We start from the raw sequence: 6,660 nt of genomic DNA on the forward strand, positions 1-6,660 counted from the left end.
AGGTTAAGGGAGATACAAACATTACATATATACACGAGCAGGTTAAGGGAGATACAAACATTACATATATACACGAGCAGGTTAAGGGAGATACAAACATTACATACATACACGAGCAGGTTAAGGGAGATACAAACATTACATACATACACGAGCAGGTTAAGGGAGATACAAACATTACATATATACACGAGCAGGTTAAGGGAGATACAAACATTACATATATACACGGGCAGGTTAAGGGAGATACAAACATTACATATATACATGGGCAGGTTAAGGGAGATACAAACATTACATATATACACGTGCACGTTAAGGGAGATACAAACATTACATATATACACGTGCAGGTTAAGGGAGATACAAACATTACATATATACACGAGCAGGTTAAGGGAGATACAAACATTACATATATACACGGGCAGGTTAAGGGAGATACAAACATTACATATATACATGAGCAGGTTAAGGGAGATACAAACATTACATATATACACGAGCAGGTTAAGGGAGATACAAACATTACATACATACACGTGCAGGTTAAGGGAGATACAAACATTACATACAAGCTAAAGTACAAAAATATGATGTGCACATTACTGATAAAACACTCAAGTAATAATCACTTACACCGAAGACGTGTATTCTTATGAATAGACATGTGATTGTCTGCTTCAGTGGCGTGATCTTGTGAGTGGAGCAGAGGACTTGGAGTGTATTTTGTTTCCAGAATAACTATTGCTGGGCCTGTTTTCTAAAGAATAATGATAATAATGATGGTGGTAAAATGCAGGCTTGTATAGCGCAGTGCCCTCTTCCAAACGGGGCTCACCACGCTTTACAATAGTATATACACAAATTGAAAAATGAGTGACATAAATGTTTGTACACAAAATCAGCACAGGCAGTATCACAGTGTCACATCACTAATCATAGCAAAACAAATACATCACATTCCACAGTCAAAATGTACACCAAGGTATCACACACACACACACACACACACACACACACACATGCATACAAATCCTATAAAGAGCACATCAGTATTTTTTGTTGGTGTGTCACTGCTGTGCACAGTACAGGTCCAAAACAAGCAACTCTCGTTTTAAGTGGAAAGAACTGCTGCATCTGTTAAGGAAAAAAAAGAAGAAAATAATTGATCGCTTAAGTAACATTTTTGTTGATTACTAAAAGTTTTGTGTGTGTGAAGAATGCATGGAGCGAGGAGAAATTGCCCATTTGGGGCTTGATATTTCCACCTTTTGTTTTCAGCTTGTGTTTCTTGATCAAGATGATTAGTGTAGATTGAAAGAAAACAACAACAATTTTTGACAAACCTAATTGTAGCATGCAGCATCTTCATCAATGTCCTTTGTAAAAATCTCTTGCTCTCACTGTCTGTGCGTCTGTATGTTGTTCTGTCGCTCTCTCTCTGTCTCTCTCTCTTTCTTGCGTTGTACAATGATGTATGGATGATCAGTGCAGAATGGTTCAGACACTCTATACAGTGATGTATGGATGATCAGTGCAGAATGGTTCAGACACTCATTACAATGATGTATGGATGATCAGTGCAGAATGGTTCAGACACTCATTACAATGATGTATGGATGATCAGTGCAGGATGGTTCAGACACTCATTACAATGATGTATGGATGATCAATGCAGAATGGTTCAGACACTCATTACAATGATGTATGGATGATCAGTGCAGAATGGTTCAGACACTCATTACAATGATGTATGGATGATCAGTGCAGGATGGTTCAGACACTCATTACAATGATGTATGGATGATCAATGCAGAATGGTTCAGACACTCATTACAATGATGTATGGATGATCAGTGCAGAATGGTTCAGACACTCATTACAGTGATGTATGGATGATCAGTGCAGAATGGTTCAGACACTCATTACAATGATGTATGGATGATCAGTGCAGAATGGTTCAGACACTCATTACAGTGATGTATGGATGATCAGTGCAGAATGGTTCAGACACTCATCACAGTGATGTATGGATGATCAGTGGAGGATGGTTCAGACACTCATCACAGTGATGTATGGATGATCAGTGGAGGATGGTTCAGACACTCATCACAGTGATGTATGGATGATCAGTGGAGAATGATTCAGACACTCATCACAGTGATGTATGGATGATCAGTGGATGGTTCAGACACTCATTACAGTGATGTATGATCAGTGGAGAATGGTTCAGACACTCATTACAGTGATGTATGGATGATCAGTGGATGGTTCAGACACTCATCACAGTGATGTATGGATGATCAGTGGATGGTTCAGACACTCATCACAGTGATGTATGGATGATCAGTGGAGAATGATTCAGACACTCATTACAGTGATGTATGGATGATCAGTGCAGAATGGTTCAGACACTCATTACAGTGATGTATGGATGATCAGTGCAGAATGGTTCAGACACTCATTACAGTGATGTATGGATGATCAGTGGAGGATGGTTCAGACACTCATTACAGTGATGTATGGATGATCAGTGGATGGTTCAGACACTCATCACAGTGATGTATGGATGATCAGTGGATGGTTCAGACACTCATCACAGTGATGTATGGATGATTACAGTGATGTATGGATGATCAGTCAGTTGTTTGTTTGTTTGTTGTTTTTTTGTTTTGTTTTTTGCCTCAGGTTTTGTTTAGTTTGTTTTTCACTGCTAGTGTTTCTATCATTGGATGTGTTTCTTTGTTTTGTTTTTTGCCTCAGGTTTTGTTTAGTTTGTTTTTCACTACTAGTGTTTCTATCAATGGGTGTTTTTTTGTTTTGTTTTTTGCCTCAGGTTTTGTTTAGTTTGTTTTTCACTGCTAGTGTTTCTATCATTGGATGTGTTTCTTTGTTTTGTTTTTCTCTCACCTTCTTTTCCTTTGTATGGGTTGCTGTAATGTTTACTTTAGTGGTGCTTGTTTAAGATAGAGAGAGGGAGGGAGGGAGAGAGAGAGAAGGGGGAGGGATAGAGAGAGCGAGACAGGAGTAAGAAGAAAGACACTGTGTTGGACAGTGTGTGTTTTTTTCTGTTGCTGTTTGTGGTACTGGAGGACCCATGGTTAATTGCGACAGACTGAGAACAGTATAATCACGACAGTGGTAAGTCGTTTACAGCTTAGTCTTGTGAAGGACTGACTCTCAGACTAGGAGGCACTAAGGCACTGGCTCTCAGTGCTGCAGCCTTGGGGGCTAGTTGGCCTTTGGGGACCATCCCAACACTGACTGTCCTAAAACCCTTTTGACCGAGAGGGTGGGGATGTAATTTGGGCAAGACACTCTCCACAACAATCAAATTCTTGCCCAGATAGTCAGGACAGCAGTTACCTCCTCTGCTGTTGTGGTGGTCATGACTGACCATCATACATGAGCCACTACCTTTGCGTTAGCTGTGCTTGACTATGTGTGTATACATATGTATGTGTACATAACTACATGCATGTATATGAATGTGTATTGTGTGTGTAAGTTTTTGCCTGCCTATGTGTGCGTATGTGTTAGGGTAGCTGTTAGATACACATGTATGTTAAAATGTATGTATGCAGTGTGTGTGTGTGTGTGTGTGTGTGTGTAGTCACTTTTTGGTGTGTGTATGTAACATAGATATAATGTTTTATGTTAACAAAAGCGTTTTTGTAAAGCACCTAGAGCAGATTTCTGGACAGTGTGCTATATAAGTATCCATTATTATTATTATTATTATTATTATGTGAAGGATAGCAGCCTGGTCAGCAGCATGATCATTTCTAAAATACTTTCGCAGCAGTTCTGTTCCATCTACATCGGTATTATTATTGATCAATCTTTTGCCGCTATCTTGGGTCACACATGAGACTCGTGCTTTACAGACACACATTCATTTATTTGCACAACACACTGCCTGCCTGTATATGGCCGACCGACAGCTGTCTTTAGGTGCTCATCATTCGTTCCCTGTGTCATCCAGTTAACAGTCTACAACTGATGCCATTTTGATGATATATGGTTCATATATAATGAAAACATTTAAACCAACATGTGAAGACACACACACACACACACACACACACAGTTTGTTAAAGAAACATATTGAATGCCTGCATTCTACTTGTTCCACAGAAACATGAAGTTGTGCGACATCCTTTCCAATGATACTCTTGCTGAAAATGATTACGCAAAATTGAATGATGAAAGTTGTTTCATTGAAGCAGCGATAAGAAACTGTAGGGAGAGCAGGACAGTACAAGGTCTTCAGAGAACCAGAATCATGGAAAAATTCTGTTTTCTTTACTTTTTTTATGTGCGTTTTCATAAACATTACATGTTTTGTTTGCTTTGTACATTTGTGAATTTCAGATATTTTTTTGATTTTTTTTGTTTTTTGTTTTAATTTTGAAAACCTTCTATAGAAGAATGGTTGCCATTTGCTGTTATAGATCTACGTTGTGTAAGTGTGTTGTGTAAATCATGTTTGTAACTTCTGTTACCGATTTTGTTTTCTTTTAAGCGTGCCATCCATACCAACTCAAGTTTTTTAAAGCTTGTTTTCCACTACTGCCCTGTGCTTTGCCAAACTGAATCTCATGTTTTATTTCGGGTCAATGAAAATGTACCACGGAGATTATTAGCATTGCCCCACACCCCTTGGGAGATGTGTACTAGCCAGTTGTCAAAGTTTTTACCCCCATAGTCACCAGGTACAGCATTTTGGGGGCTGTTTTTTTGTTTTTTGTTTGTTTGGTTTTTTTTGTTTAAAAGAGGAACATGTACATGTGTAGTCCTGTAATATTTGAGGAACTTTAAGGAGAAAAAAGAAGTTTTTGTAGAATATTTCAGCTCTGCTTCTATCTGTGTCTTTCTCCTAAGTCGTTAGTTGCTCATTTGCCTGCGGACTCTTCCTCTCCCTCTTCCTGCAAACTCTTCTCTCTCTCTTCCTACAAACTCTTGCTCTATCTCTTCCTGCCAACTCTCCCTATCTCTTCCTACAAACTCTTCCTCTGCAAACTCTTTCTCTCTCTCTTTCTGCAAACTTCCCCTCTCTTCTTGCAAACTCTTCCTCTCTCTCTTCCTTCAAACTCTTCCTCTGCAAACTCTTTCTCTCTTTCTGCAAACTTCCCCTCTCTTGCAAACTCTTCCTCTCTCTCTTCCTACAAACTCTTCCTCTGCAAACTCTTCCTCTCTTCCTGCAAACTCTTCCTCTCTATCTTCTTGCAGACTCTTCCTACAAACTCTTCCTCTGCAAACTCTTCCTCTCTCTATTCCTACAAACTCTTCCTCTGCAAACTCTTCCTCTCTTCCTGCAAACTCTTCCTCTCTATCTTCTTGCAGACTCTTCCTCTCTCTCTTCCTGCACTCTTCATGTGCAAACTCTTCCCCTCTCTCTTCCTGCAAACTCTTCCCCTCTCTCTCTCCTCCTTCAGACTCTTCCTCTCATTTTTGTAAACTCTTCCTCTTTCTGCAAACTCTTCCTCTGCAAACTCTTCCTCTCTTCCTGTAAACTCTTCCCCTCTCTATTCTTGCAAACTCTTCATCTGCAAACTCTTCTTTTCTCTCTTCCTGCAAACTCTTCCTCTCCCTTCCTGCATTGCAAACTCTTCATCTGCAAACTCTTCCTCTCTCTCTCTCCCTGCAAACTCTTTCTTTCTCTTCCTGTCTCTCTTCCTGTTTTCTCCTGTCTCTTTCTCTTGTCTAGAATTACCCATTTCTGTGCTCATACATAAAGTGATCATGATTAAAAGTAGTATATACTGTTGTGGGGGCTAGGGGGTTATTATTTATTATTTTATAAAATTTTAATCAGGAGTTTTGCACTTTTTTTTTTTAAGACAGATTAAAAAAAAAATTCCTGCAGTTCTTTTTAGATTTTAAAATTGTTGGTTCTCCCTCCCTCTTTTTTTTCTTATCTTTTACTTCTCATCTTTATTTTCTTTTTTCCATTTTTGTTGTTGTTGTTGTTGTTAAGTGTTGTTGCAAGTTTACGATAACCACCAGTGTTTTTTTGAGTGCCATTCTATACCTGATATTTACTACATATACACAGACTTGAACTAATAAACTAAATAGAAAATGAAATGAGAAAGGTGTTTTGAATAGTGGTGTGCATGACGATTATGAATGATTGCAACGCATGGTGCTAGTAGTGTTTATTTTTGAAAATGTGAACTAGGTGTATCATCACTTGTGGATCACAAAAATTTGTTAACTTAGATTTCCGTGAATACCCATTGCAATGGAAACAAATCAAAATGGCCACCAATGTATCAAGGAAATCAGGTTTGTGGTCCATGTGGTGCATGCAAACATTTTTTGTTATGTGGACTTGATACACAATGACATTATCTTCATTTTCACGTGAGATTGTGTTTATTCTTCAATTTTTTTTGGTGAATTTTTGAAATTTTGGGTATTGTGAAATCTCAAAATTTCCAATGGGTAAAAAGATTGGAACCGCTATGAATCAAAACCCAGAGAATATTTTCAAACATACTCATGAGAAAACTTCAACAACATGTTATAAAACAACCATGCAAAGTCCCATGGTTGTAGGTTCACTCATCATTGAGCAAGTCCAAGGTATGTTGTCAAGGCCAGAAACTTGACGACTTGCGTTGAAATTGAACAAAATAAACACTTCTGTGA

This window comes from Babylonia areolata, chromosome 35, assembly GCF_041734735.1.
Source record: "Babylonia areolata isolate BAREFJ2019XMU chromosome 35, ASM4173473v1, whole genome shotgun sequence".
Taxonomy (NCBI): Eukaryota; Metazoa; Mollusca; class Gastropoda; order Neogastropoda; family Buccinidae; genus Babylonia; species Babylonia areolata.